We start from the raw sequence: 14,879 nt of genomic DNA, 5'->3' as shown, positions 1-14,879 counted from the left end.
AGATAACTGCATGCAAGGCAGGTGACTGGAGAGATTCTCCAGAGTCTTCCAGGGTGGACCCTCGACGACTGGTCTATCCAGAATCAAGGAAAGCAAATTCAGGTACAACCAAATTTCACCTCTCTTTTTATCTTGCTAGACCAGTGCAGACTATCTGGATGCACAAAAGCTGTACCCACAGTGCAAGCAGAAAACAAAGCCCTCTCCAACACCACTCTGCCAAAAGGCACTATCACCCTTTGCCCAGACATCAATCATGTAAAGCCTGCCAAAGGAATGCAATGATAATCACACTGCCACCCTACACATATTCCTTCAGAGTCACTGTATGAACCTCTGAGGTCTTGTTGGACGAGCCAAAAATCCTTCTACACTGCTTTTATCACCACCTTAATCCAGTGCACCAACAAATACTTGGAAGCTGCTTCCCCTTTGCAGAGTCGATTAAACAGCGTTAATCATATTTTGTAATCACTAGTTAATGAATGAACATTCTGGGAACACTCAGTTTATGGAGCGCCTTCACTGAGCTTTTCTTGGAATCCTTCAAAAATGCTGGCAGAGAAACCACCTAGTTCACATGAAAGGTAGACACTACCTTAGGTAAGAGGGATGGCACCATACTAATGGAGACAGAGTCCATTAGAACTGACAAATATGGACTTCTACAAGAAAGGGCCTGCAACTCTGAGATTCTTCTGGATGAACAAACAGCCATCAGGGAAGCTGTTTCAATTAGAGGTCTTTCAGGAAGATTCACCATAGTAGCTCAACCAAGAACGTTCAACATTTAAGGGCCTACTCCAGCAACATGGCCTGCACAGGTGGCCAAAATATGCTGTGACTCAACTCAGCGTGGGGCCTCAGGACTAGAACCTGAAGATTTGATTGCTCAGTGTAGGCCCTATGTAAATGCCCGAGCCAAAGCAAGCCCTTTCCCAGACCCTCATCTCCTTCTCAGCCCCAAATACATCCTGATTCTGCACCCTCTCAGGCATGTGGGATTTTGGCAGTCCAACTTGGTTGCACTTCCCTCACAAACTGAATCAGCTGTGGCCAAAGAGAGGGAAATCTCAGAACTACTCCATTGGCTTGATTTTATTTATTTATAACTTTTGATATACCGCTAAAAAGCCTTCACATAGGCAGCTAAGCGGTTTACATAACAATGAAAAAAATAAAGAGGAGTACATAGAAGGGAAAGGAGAGCAAAGGCCTACACATGGAGAACTGAGTGGTTTGCCTAACAAAAAAAAAAAATTAAAAAAAAATGAGCGAAAGGTATCGAAAGGAGGGAAGGGAGGAGAGAGGAGTGGCAAGCAACAGAAAAGTGAATCTACAATCTGCAATCAGGTGGGGGCCAGGAGGAAAAGAGAGAAGAGGTGAATATTCAAAGTTTATTTGAAAGTGGGGAGGGAGGGTTGATTCCTGATATATAATGGCAAGTCATTCCAAAGTATGGGCCTGATATAACGAAAAGCTGAGTGACTGTTGACAGACGGAGCTGGATAGGGGGGAAAAAAACAGGAGATTGTTGTCAGCAAAGCACAGGCAGCGAAGGGAAGTATAAGGGATGAAGTGCCTGTTGAGGTAGGCAGAGGCCGCAGGAGACACTGAATTAAAGAACAGGAGAAGAATCTTAAAGATGATACAAGCAGAGACAGGCAGCCAGCGTTCAATGCGGAGAAGGTGGGGTGACATGATCAAAGCGGTGAGCATTGTGAAGTAATTTAATAGCTGTTCATTGTGATAACTGATGGCATTCAAGAGAGGAGAGGAGAAGTCTAGCATAGAGAGAACTTCAATAGTTGAGGTGAGAAATAACAAGTGCCAAGATAAGAGGGCGAAGAAGACCAGTAGGCAGAAATGGGTGAATGGAGCAAACCCTATGAAGTGCATAGATAGAGTAGTGGAGAACAGAGTCAATTTGGAGCTTGAACATAAGGCCAGAGTCAAAGATAACACACAAGATCTTAACAGAGTTGTAGGGAAATTATTGGGTTAATCATTTTTTACATATACAGCTTCTGACCTTGTGTTCTTACATATGCCTTTTGGCTAGCTTGTTAAAACCTCCTAATTCTAAAACTGTAACATGTTCATCCAAGCTTAAAAGATATGCTTCATGTACAGCTGCACGTAGATGAGAGTCTAAAAAAGGTATATAAGAAACTGGAGGGTATGGGGAGGGCAGACAACTTCATGAGGGTATGCTGGATTTGTTCCCTTGCAAGAAAATAAATTGCTTTAAGCCTGACTTGGTCTTGTGGTATTCGTGAGTATCATTGTTAAAAAATTTTTAACAGCTTGGTCCTTCAAGCCGGAAACCAATAACCTTTTTCCTTGTGTCAGGGTCGGAACGGTTGTGCACACAGATTTTGAAAAAATCCCTTAATCAAAGTCCCCCGGGGAGATCCTGTAAAAAGGGGCCAGTTCATCTGACACTTGGAAGGGTGACGGTTTTCTTTTTTTAAATGTCATGAACTACGGGACCAATTTAGGCAATGTTGTGTCTTGTTTTGTCTTTTAAATTAATAAATGAGATTTAGAGTGAAGTCCGGGGTCTGGGACCCACTCACATACCATAGTCTGTGTGAGAAGACTAGAGGAATAAATAACTCCGTGTGCACGTTAAAAGCGAGAGAGTTGGTAGGAATTTGGAATTCTTGAACCGACAGTTTAATAGCTATGGGAAATTTATGTTGTAAGACTGGTTGTTGCGCATGTCTGTGTTGCTGTTTTAAGAGATCTCCAGGGCAGGAGATCCTTTACGAGGACCCAAAGTTTATGCATAAAGTAATCCAGAAAATGTGTTGTATTTACATAAATGGAAAATGAAGTTTGGATTTGATGGTAAATTAACTGTTGAATCATATAAGAAATTACTACAAGATACAGAAAATTATGAAATCACTAATCCTAAGAAAGCAGGGGGAAATGGCTATAAAGAAGCCCAGGACTGGTTCCTAGCGTCTTGTAAAAGGGGAAAAAAAATTAACTGAAGAAAAGCAGCTGAAATCTGAGACACGTGGAGGGGCATAATCGAACGCCCATCTCCATGGGCATCTATGTCCGAAAACGGGTATGTGAAGAGGCGGGACAGACCATATTATCGAAAAAGATGGGCGTCCATCTTTCGTTTCGAAAATACGGTTTGGACGGACCAAATGCCATGGATTTGCTCCCTTCTGAGATGGGCTTTTTTTTTTTTTTTTTTTAAGCGATAATGGAAACTAAAAACGCCCAGCTCAGAAACATCCCAATCCAAGCCGTTTGGTCATGGGAGGGACAAATGTACAACACTACCATAGCTCTTAGGGGTGAAGGGGGCAACTACATGTGGGTACAGTGGGTTTTAGAGGCCTCCCATTTACCACCACAAGTGTTATAGGTGGGGGGGGGGGGGGGGGGGATGGGCCTGGGTCTGCCTGCCTGAAGTGCACTGCAGTACCCACTAAAGGTGCTCCAGGGACAGGACTTGTTGCTGGTGTATAACCTTGGCACAGCAGTTCACACCTGAAGACTAATCTCGCTGAAAACGTCCTTTATTTGAATAAGCACGTGTACTCACAGTTTGCAGATCAGAGGTTGTGCCCCACTGGCAACAAGTCTTGCTGGTACTGAGATGAGCAGTAGGTCCGAGCTGGCTGAATGGTGTACAATGCCCTCTTTCAGCAACATTCAAGGTAAGAACTAAGTGCTGTAACGTGGCTAACACATGAAAGGGATCTAAAACTGGCTTACACAAATGGCCACTACCTCATGGACTACCGGAAACAAAACAGGGCACACTCTGACCCAGTAAGCAGAGGGAAAAGCACCATGGGAGTAGAGCCTACCAACTACCAACATCGTGAGCATTTAACACAAGCTAGTGGAATCACGGAGCCCAATACCCTACACCCACTACAATGCATTGCTGATGTGACTCTGCAGTGCCCTTAACAGAAAAGGTGTCACACTCACCCAAGACCCACATCAGAACCAGGGAAAGGCTGTCAAAGGATAGAACACATTCTGCTGTCATGGCGGTGGTCATCTGGTCAGTTGGGGAACTTTTTTGGTACTTGGACCTGAAAAAAAAGGGTCCAAATAAAGCGGACCAAATTCTCGTCAAAAACGCCCTTCTTGTTTCGATTATCAGCTAAAGACGCCCATCTCTCCTCGGCCGATAACCACGCCCCAGTCCCACCTTCGCCACGCCTCTGGCACGCCCCCATGATCTTTGTTTGTCTCCGTGACGGACTGCAGTTGAGGACGCCAAAAATCGGGTTTCGATTATACCGATTTGGGCGCCCACGGGAAACTGACGCCCATCTCCCGATTTGGATTGAAATATGGGCGTCTTTCTTTTTCGAAAATAAGCTGGTTAATGTGTTAACACAGAAGGATGACCTGCTAGTAATTAAACCTGTCCAGGTTTCTTGAAGCTTTCTTTTGCAGTGTAAATAGGGATATATTTATTTTTCAATCATAAGCAGTCTGTATCCATGAGTACGGTATTGTGATTGTTACATTTTTTCTGAGCAAAAGAGAATTTTTTTTCCTGTTCTCACTATTTATATTTCGTGAAGCTGATGGGAAAAAAAACCCACAACAAAGCACTTTCTTTTGAGCAGGAGCTGTTCGCTTCTGGGCAGAGATAAGCAGACACAGCGTTCCTTTGCTATGTGTGGGTGTGAGAGAAGTGCACTTTGTGCTTTCTTTCAGGGACATATCAGCTGCCTGTATAGTTAGCCATGTTCTTTTGACTTTGATTGAGCACACTAACGGTTAGCATTATAAGAACTTTATGCAAGTCTTATGGGTTTAGCCGGCTATGCAAATTACAGCTGCTTTAGTTGCCCCTTATCTTTAAATTACACCAAATTTGTTTTTCTCCACTGCAGAGGAGGGATGTGATTTCCCAATATGTTCATAAGACTTGCAGACTATTTCTTGCCTAATCTATTTATCTACCTCATTAGGATTTGTAAAAGAAATGTTTGTCTAGTGAAATATCCAATGTGTTTATGTTCTGTACCCCAGGTAACTGAGACTTCAGAGAACTAACTCCCAGGAAGAGTGCATCTAGACGTACTTTTAGATTATGAAGTTCTTTAGTTTTTTTAAGTACTTTGCATGACAGTATTTTGTGCTGTTCCATAACCAAGGACAGTGCTTTTCTAGGCAACTGCGCCTAGTTTACCCTAATTTGTTTAAATTGCATTCTTTTTCACCATATAGGAGATAGGTTGTTCGATTTCCTATCTGGGACTGTTATGTCAGTGATAAACTCTCTCAATTTGTTTTATATTGATTGAATTTTAAAGCATTTTCCCCTAACTTAGGGAGAGTTACTTGTTTTCTTCCTTGATTCAGCAATAAGTGAGATGCTTCTAGGTAACATATATACAATTTAGATGTTAATTTTAAACAGCTAGAATGTTAAAATTTTCGCCCACTTTCTGTGTCCTTTATGAGCCTTGTTTTGTATAAATGGAGAAACGGTGCACCTCCCTGATTACTTGGTGCCCCAATTTCATTTGTTATGCAAAGTATTAATTAGTTTCCTTAGGACAAGTTTACAACCTTATTTTTTCCTAATTTCCACCGTTAACAATTGGATGATGTGATTTTTCTTTTTTTTTTTTTATTACTTTGCTTTTCCATAAATGAAATGTGCCTAACGATTTTAAGCAAAGCCTTACTTCTGGTTACCCAAAGAAGTGAAATCTACCATGATAAAGATTTAAATTTATGTTTTGAATTGGAGAGAGTCCCAATTGTGAAGAAGATGGATGAAAATTCCCATTCATTCTTGGGTAATTCTATGTGAAAGGTTACTGAGATGTTTGGACATTGTAAAAGTTATTTGCTGCCAATGTGCAAGTTGTGTGAATAATCACATGGCAGGAGTGCATGTTGATATACTAAGCAGCATGTCTAGAAAGTACACTGTAAGTTAGTTAGAAGGTCTGTGGAAGTGAATATATGTGGAAGTGTTTGAACAGGAATATGTATATGAATTATGATATATTCTTTTAGTTAAGGCCAGAATAGCAATTGAATTTATTCTGAATTAACTATAACTAGAACTAGATAAAGCATCACATCTGAGCATAGAATTGAGCTAATGGTATTTTGTTAAGGATTTGACCAGACATTAAGTGAATTGTTATCCTTTATGACCTAAGGTCTAGACAGAGGCCCTCATTGCCCTGCTTTGTTTATTTAATTTATTGGAGTCATTTTTTCAGGTTCGTAACACTGTCCTTTCACCTTAGTTGACACCTTCCACTACAAGTAGGACATCACATCATTTGATCCCTCATTGTGTGACTACTAGTCTTCGCTGCAATTGTGTTAGGACTGCTGTTTCACAACTCCAGAACCAAGCAGTCTCCTCTGTCCTCAGGACTGTCTATCACTGCAATGAACTTTTTTTTTTTTTTTTTTAAGTGACTCTTTCTTATTTTCTTCTTCTCCTACTTAGTATTTGGTTTTCTCTATATTGCTCTTCTTTTGTTCTGGTATCTTCATGTATTACCAATCACTTATTCAGCCCAAGCAGAAGAACTGGTAGCCCTGGCTGAGGCCTGTAGACTAGTGCAGAACAAGACAGTCAACATCTGCACAGATAGTCAGTATGCTTTTTCCACTGTCCATACCTTTACACAGCAATGGAAAAATAGAGGCATGGTCACCTCCACAGGAAAGGAAATAAATCACAAAAAATCTTATCCTTCAATTACTGGACGCTGTCTTACTTCCTAGACAGATAGCCATTTGTAAGTGTGCAGCCCATACTAGATGTACAGATCCCATTTCTTTAGGAAATGCCTTTGCAGACAAAACACCAAGAGAAGCTGCACTATCTGCTCCTTTACATGACATTCTTTTACAGATAGATACAGAAGCAACCTTCCTGGATCTGGCAATGCTACGCCAGATGCAGCAGGCATCCAAAGAAAAAGAAACACAATCTTGGATAGGTAAAGGAGCCACCCTTGTAGATGGCATTTACCTTTCTACCGAAAATAAATATATATTACCAAAAACTTTGTTTCATTATGCTGCAATAATGAGCCATGGGACAAGTCATATCTCAACAGGAGGGATGGTAACAATAGTAACAAAAATATTCACAGCATACGGGTTTTCACAATACTCTAAAATTTTCTGTTCACAATGTATGCTCTGTGCTAAACACAATTTACAGGGAAGACTTAAACCCCAAATGGGCACCTTCCCTCACCCAAAGTACCAATTTCAGTACTTATGTATGGATTTTATTGAATTGAATAAATGTGAAAACAAGAAATACTGCTTACTAATCATTGACATGTTTTCAAAGTGGGTAGAAACGTTTCCTGACAGTGGCTAAGGTCTTGATAAAAGAAGCCACACCATGGTATGGCATTCCAGAAAGAATTTATAGTGACAATGGTCCCCATTTTGTGAACTCCATCATTTCCTCTGTTAGGGAAACAATTGACCATTGACCTGAGGAGCCACTGTGCCTACCACCCCCAGTCGGCAGGACTGATGGAAAGACACAATGGAATCTTCAAAAGCAAACTGAAAAAGATAATGGCAGAAACCGGAAAGAGTTGGATATACTGCCTTCCCTTGGCCACCTTGTTTATGCATATAATACCGTAAGGCAAAACAGGATTGACTCCCTTTGAAATTCTGTTTGAAAGGCGGTATGTGATCCCTCAGTTTGCCTCACTGGAAAAGAGTCATGAGAAGGCCAAGGAATCACTGGCGACATATATGAAGAAAATGTTAACTAACAAAGAAGTTTCTCTAATGTCATTCCAGATCAGTTTGAAGGTTCTGGACATACTGAGCTTGGAAAGGTTCAAACAGGAGACTGGGTCCTTATTAAGGTCATTAAGAGAAAAAAACTGGGCTTCACCCCGCTGGGAAGGTCCATACCAAGTACTGCTGAGTACCCCACAGCTGTAAAAATAGCTGAACGAAGTACCTGGGTGCACCTATCACACTGTAAGAAGGTAGCAGAACCCGGAGCTGAAATTAGGCAACCAGAGTAGACCAACTTCTCACAAGGGTAAGCCCGGCTACAAAGGGGAGGTGCTTCAATAGGAATCCTCGTCTCAAACCCGGTGAAGAAAACAACAACCCAAGTGAGAACTTAGGGTCGAAATGGAGGTCTTAACATCTGATCCAGAAGACCCACATGAGCAATTGACTGAGACAACAGTTTGGAGCCCCCTCGGATGACTGGAAAAGAGGAGAGCAATCAAGACTTTGACCGACAGACAGATAACAATCAGGTTGGTCCTAGGAACAATCTGTGGCATCGCTCTTATCATCCTCCTGTTCCAGGTTATAGACAAAGTCAAAAGGATATCAAATCCTGGGGACCAGAAAAGAAATAATTCCCAGGACTACTCCAAACGGATGCAGGAGACATCCACTTGAGAAAAACACCAAGTTGCTGCAACCAGAGTACTATACAAAGGAACTGATCCCATGGAATGGGCACGTAGGGGGCTTCCTGAACCCCCAAAGAACATTACCTTTTATGAAGGCCAGACCAGCACAGTGGAAATAGATTTTTGTGAACTAACTCATTGCACAGGACGAGAGGCAGCTGTGAGAATCACATGGTCTGATAAGTATGTGTGCTTCCTTCCCACAAATACTCCCGGAACCCCCCAATGCACTATATGGGACCTAGCTATTTGGAGCATGAGCTCCACATCTTGGGGCTATCGCCTACTAAGAACACAAGATGATACCGATATCCAAAGCAGGTTTTCCATCATAAAGAAGGCAGTGTGAGTGTACTGATGAGACAAACTGAAATTAATTAATTACTTTTCAAACACCTTGGAAGGTAGATGAACGTTTAAACGCTGTAGGAGCGTACGTGTCTGGGACTGATCCCATTGGACATTTCTTTATCCAAATATTGGAGGGAAATATGTCTCAAGATGACTTCAGACTTCCCATGCCCAAAATAATCAGATTTGCAAATCTGACAATTGAAGAAAAACTGGGACTTGAAACAGGTTACCAGGAAAAAAAATGAATGGATGGCATGGGTAATTTATACTACTGGCAAAATAAAAAAAAGTCTGTGTGGCGTGTGCTAAAGACCTTCCTTGGGGACCATACCCTTCAGATTGAGTCTTGATGATCCTGAAGGATTGCAGTGCATGGTCCAGTTATATAACAGCAGTTATAGACCCAACGGAACCTGCCTTATGATGTCACACCTTTTTCCCCCCACTAAAGGAAGGATAAACCATCAGTAGTAACAACATACCCAGGTAACTATACCTGCTTTTCTATAAAAGGACGAAGAAAGCGACAAAATCTGAAGCCACTCCCAGACTCATACTACGATCATCGAGTCAACTTGACGAGAAGACAGAACCATAAATACCATCTCAACTGGTTCCAGAATCAAGACCAAGGAAGATCTGATGTCTGGTGGATGTGTGGGGATCATCTTCTTAGACCCCATCTCCCACAAATAAGGCATGGGGAGTGTGCATTAATTCAAGTTATCGTGCCTTTTTATATGTTACCCACAGGAACACTGGAACTACCACAATCAATTACACATAGAAAGAAGAGGGCAGTGACACCTGGCAGATCATTTGACCCACATGTGTATACAGATGACATTGGGGTACCTCGAGGGGTGCCCAATGAACTCAAGGCAAGGAACCATGTTACTGCTGGATTTGAGTCCTTCCTTTTCTGATGGGTAACAATAAGAATGTAGACTGGATCAACTATATCTATTATAATCAGCAGAGATTAGTCAACTGCACCCGAGACGTCGTAAGAGGAATCGCTGAGCAACTTGATGCCACTTCAATGATGGCATGGCAGAATCGACTAGCACTGGACATGCTACTGGCGGAAAAAGGCAGAGTCTGCCAGATGTTTGGAGAGTTTTGCTGCACGTATATCCCAAATAATAAAGCTCCCGATGGAAGTATCACCAAGGCGTTGGCTGGACTGACAGCCTTGTCAAGGGAACTGGCGGAAAATTCTGGCTTTAATGACCCATTCAACAAATGGATGGAAGATTGGTTTGGAAGTTGGAGTGGCCTGATTACTTCAGTATTGACCTCTGTTGCTATGGCTGCAGCCATATTGGTAACATGTAGATACTGCTACATTCCTTTTATTCGTGGTCTACTTCAAAAACTAATTGATGCAACCCTGACCAAGACTATGTACCAGCATGAAAAGCCTGATGATGAGGACAATAGCCGGGCTTCCTTTAAGGACTACATATTTCCCACTGATATATAACAGACTCGACTACATGAATCTCCAGGATGAAAGGAAGATGTCTTGGAAAGGAATTTATCCTGGAGACTTGAGCAAGTATATGTAGCAATGATAAACAGGAGGGAAATGTAGGAAAAGTATTTGGGTTAATCATTTTTTACATATACAGCTTTTGACCTTGTGTGTTACAAGAAGAACTGAATGTTCATAGATATGCTTTTTGGCTAGCTTGTTAAAACCTCCTAATTCTAAAACTGTAACATGTCCATCCAAGCTTAAAAGATGCTTCATGTATAGCTGCAAGTAGATGAGAGTCTAAAAAAGGTATATAACGGGAAGGTATGGGGAGGGCAGACAACTTCATGAGGGTATGCTTTAAGCCTGACTTGGTCTTGTGGTATTCGTGAGTATCATTGTTAAAATTCTTTTAACAAGAGTCACTGAAAGGGAGACGGATTCCATTAAGTGAGGGGGGGGGGGGGGCACATGATCAAGCAAGGGAAGAAAATATATTCACGTTTGGCTGTGTTAAGATAAGAACATAAGCATAAGCACATAAGCACTGCCATACTGGGAAAAGACCAAGGGTCCATCAAGCCCAGCATCCTATGTCCGACAGCGGTCAATCCAGTCTTCAAGAACCCAGCAACCCCCCCCCCCCCCCCCAAAAAAAAAAAAAATAATAATGTTCAATGGACTTTTCCCTCAGGAATCTATCCAAACCCCCTTTAAACTCTGTAAAGCCAGCTGCTGTCACTACATTCTCCGGCAACGAGTTCCAGAGTCTAACTACACGCTGAGTAAAGAAAACCTTTCTCCTGTTTGCTTTAAATTTACCATATTCTAGCTTCATCTTGTGTTTCCTGGTTCTATTGTTGTTTGACAGTGTAAACAAACGCTTCACATCTGTGCGCTCTACTCCGCTCATTATCTTATAGACTTCTATCATATCACCCCTCAGCCGCCTTTTCTCCCAGCTGAAGAGCCCTAACCTTCTCAGCCAGGTGGATACTTGGGACAGGCAATTGTTTAAGTAATATTACAGAATATTTAAGTATCGTCCACATAGCAGAAAGGGGTGCAAGAGTGATCCTGGATGATGATAATGAACAGGGGTGCCAGGAAAATATTAAATAGCATGGGGGACAGAATGGCGTCTCAGAGTTACCCCTGAACAAAGAGGAAAGAGGGGTGGAAGAGTGGCTAAAGGAGAATTGAGGTCTGATCAGAGAGACAGCTAGTAAACCATTCAAGGAAAGTGCCAGAAATACCTATTGAGCAAAGCTGTTGAAGAAGGAAGAGTATGGTCCACAAGATCGAAAACAGAGAAGAGATCAAGGGAAAAAGGATAAAATGTGTTGACTAAGTAAGGCAGAGATGTCATACAGTCCAAAAAGAAGTGTTTCTGTGCTGTGATGTGTATGGAAGACTGACTGGTACAGGTGTAGGACATTACTATGCTCAAAATGATCAACAAGCTGACAGTGGACAAGCTTCTCCAACACCATGGAGAAGAAAGGAAGGTTGGAGATGGGGCAAAAGCTTGCAAGAAGGGTCAAGGTGAGGCTTTTTTTAAAGGGGGGGAAACAAGAGCATGCTTCCTAGAAGCAAGGCACAGTGCCCTCAGAGAGAGATGAAAGGAGGGAGAGTAGGTGAAGCACATGTTGAAAAAGGTGCTTGGTTAGAAAAGCAGACCAAAGGTCAGATTTGGAGAAAGAGGGGTTGAGGAAGGACAGAGTCTGTGAAAGAGAGTGGGCAGAGGCCAGATTAAAGGATGATCAGGTCGAAGGGCAAAAGAGTGGATGGGAGAAGTCTGACAGAGGGGGAAGGGAGGAGGAGGGAATGGGGATTGTTGGTAGAAGGGAAGCCTAAAATGAGTCCATCTTGGATTGCCATGCACATGTAAGGGCATCAAAGGAAAGCAAAGAGGGATCATAGTGCGATGGTGGACAGAGGTACAATAGAATTAAAGAGCTTGCGGGCAACTGAGGGAAGATGAGATACATTTAGTGTAAAAGTTCAATTTAGCACAGCAAATAGCACGGCGGTATTCATAGTAGTGCGAGTGGAAAAAAATGAGGCTAGTAGCCGAGCGGGAGCAGCGCCACTTACGTTCCACCAAATAGAGATGGGAACACAGCAAAAGTAGAGAGGGTGTGTAACAGGAGAGTGATGAGACCGGGAGGAAGGGACCGAGGAGAGAGGAGCATGCTGATCCAGGATGCCAGCTGTCAAGCAGAGATACACAGCAGCCACGAAGAAGGAAATGCAGGACAGAGCTGTATCACTGAGGCAGCAGAAAGATGAAACAGAAGGAATTTTATAAGCAAGTGATTCAACCAGGGAACCGAACAAAACTGAAAGGAAGTGGGGGAAATAGTTAGTGGGCCAGTGGTAAATACAAAATCCAAGGTGTTGCTGGTGTTGTGATTAGGGAAGGATATGTGCTGTGTGAGACCAAGGGAACAAGTGAGGGAAAGAAAAGATATACTAAGATCAGGGGGGGGGGGGGGGGATGTTAACATCCCCAAGGAGGAGGGGATGATAAGAGTGGAGCATTCAAAGATGAATGCTGATAGCTCATCCATAGAAGCAGATGAGGGAAGGGGGGATGGTATAACACGGCCACAAAGTCATGAGCAAGCAGGAACAAAATGCGGAGTAAGAGAGCTTCAGAACTCGAGAAAGGCTTCATAATGCAAGAGGTAATCTGTAGAGCGGAGCAAAAGAAACAGGCGACTCCACCTCCCCTGCGGGATAGGCGGGGGTCGTGAACAGAGAGGTAGCCAGGCAGACAGAAGTCCACCTCTCTCCGATGACTAAAGAAAATGGGTAACTTGGCGTTCAGATGGGATGTCATCAGATCTGCCTCCGGTGTTCCCCAACTGTGGCAAATCTGGAGAAACATTGTCGCAGATAGCTCCCATTCTGCTGAATCCAGGAGATGACAACTGAGAAAATCAGCTCGTCATTGCAAGGGCCCGCGATGTGAGCCACGGACAGACAGAGCACATGGTCCTCTGCCAACTCCATGAGGCGACATGCCTCGGCGTCCAGGGCCTGACTCCAAGTTCTGCCCTGGCGATTGATGTAAACCACCACCATCGTGTTGTCCGAAAGCACACGAACTGCCTTGCCCATCAACAAGTCCTGAAAAGGCTCATAAGACATTCATCACTGTACACAGTTCCAGGCGGTTGATAAGCCACGCCGCTTCCCACACTGTCCACTGCCCCTGAGCCTGAAGATGAAGACAATGTGCTCCCCCAACCCGACAGGCTGGCATCCGTGACCACCACCACCCACTGTGGAGGACACCAAGGGAATTCTTTTCCGCAGGGAGGAACTGCGGAACTACCAGTTCATGCTCTGCTGAGCCTTGGGCAGCCAAGAAAGACCGCTGCTGATACTCCTGGAACACAGCATTACTTCCAAAGTGGCCGCCACAGAACCCAATACCTGAACATAATCCCAGGCTCAAGGACTCAGCAATACCAGCAGATTGCGAACCTGAGTCTGAAGCTTGACCTGCCTGTCCTCGGGCAAGAATACGACCGAGTCATGTAGAACTGGACACCCAGGTATTCCAAGATCTGGGATGGAATGAGGTGGCTCTTCTGAACATTGACCAGCCAGCCCAAAGATTCCAAGAGCGAGATGGCCAGGGAAGTGGCTGTGCGACTCTCTTCTGCCGAGTCCACTCAAAATCAGCAAGTCATCAAGATAGGAGTGCACTCTGATGCCCTCCTTCTGTAGAAATACCGCAACAACTACCATGACTTTGGAAAAGGTGCAAGGGGCCAAAGCCAGGCCAAAGGTCAATGCCCGAAACTGGAAATGACATCTCAGAGTGGCAAACAGGAGAAACCACTGATGAGGACAAATAGGGATGTGCAGATACGCCTCCTTGAGGTCTAGTGCAGTGAAAAACTCCTCAGGCTGCACCACGGATCACATTCTCCATTCAGAAATGCAGGACCATGACACACTGGTTCACCTTTCAGAGATCCAGAATAGGGCGGAAGAAGTCCCCGTTGCAAAGCACCACAAAATAAATCGAGTATCGCCCGGAACGAAATTTTGGATAGAGGCACAGGCACCACTGCCCCGATATCCAGGAGTGAGTGCAACATAGCCTTGACTGCCACCCGCTCGGACGCAGTGGCGTACCTGGACTCCAGGAACACCTTGCCAACTAGCAAGAATTTGATTCTGTAAACTTCTCTGATAATGTCTAAGACCCACTGGTCTGATGTGATAATGGTCCACTCCTTGTAGAAGAGTCATCCAACCACCAGCCCATCATCGGAAAGTGCGGTTGCCTGAACCCTGTTGCACTGCCACGCCCAAGGGTCGCTTATCACCTTGAAAGGAAGAGCACTGCTGAAACCGGGGGAACTGAAACGTCCCTGTAGCATGCCCTGGTAGGTAATGCTGAGCTTCACTGAAGCGAAGTCTTGCAGCCCCCACCTGCGAGGCCGGCCTGGGCTTATCCTCAAAGAGCCTCTGCAATTTAAGAGTCTCCCCAATCCTTAACAATCTTCTCCAAATCCTCCCAAAAAGCAGTTTGCTCCCTAATGGGAGCCATGTAAGTCTTTGCTTAGATGACAAATCAG

The 14,879-nt window shown here is 43.7% G+C and overlaps 1 protein-coding gene across 1 annotated transcript in view; it reads right to left on the bottom strand.

The window, feature by feature from the left end:
- TARBP1 (TAR (HIV-1) RNA binding protein 1) overlaps nucleotides 1–14,879 on the bottom strand; it is a 919,966-nt gene that overhangs the window by 713,474 nt on the left and 191,613 nt on the right. The gene's annotated exons all lie outside the window — the stretch shown is intronic.

This window comes from Microcaecilia unicolor, chromosome 3, assembly GCF_901765095.1.
Source record: "Microcaecilia unicolor chromosome 3, aMicUni1.1, whole genome shotgun sequence".
Lineage (NCBI taxonomy): Eukaryota > Metazoa > Chordata > Amphibia > Gymnophiona > Siphonopidae > Microcaecilia > Microcaecilia unicolor.
Note: the sequence above shows the minus strand (reverse complement) of the source record. Positions and strands in the feature narration are given on the sequence as shown.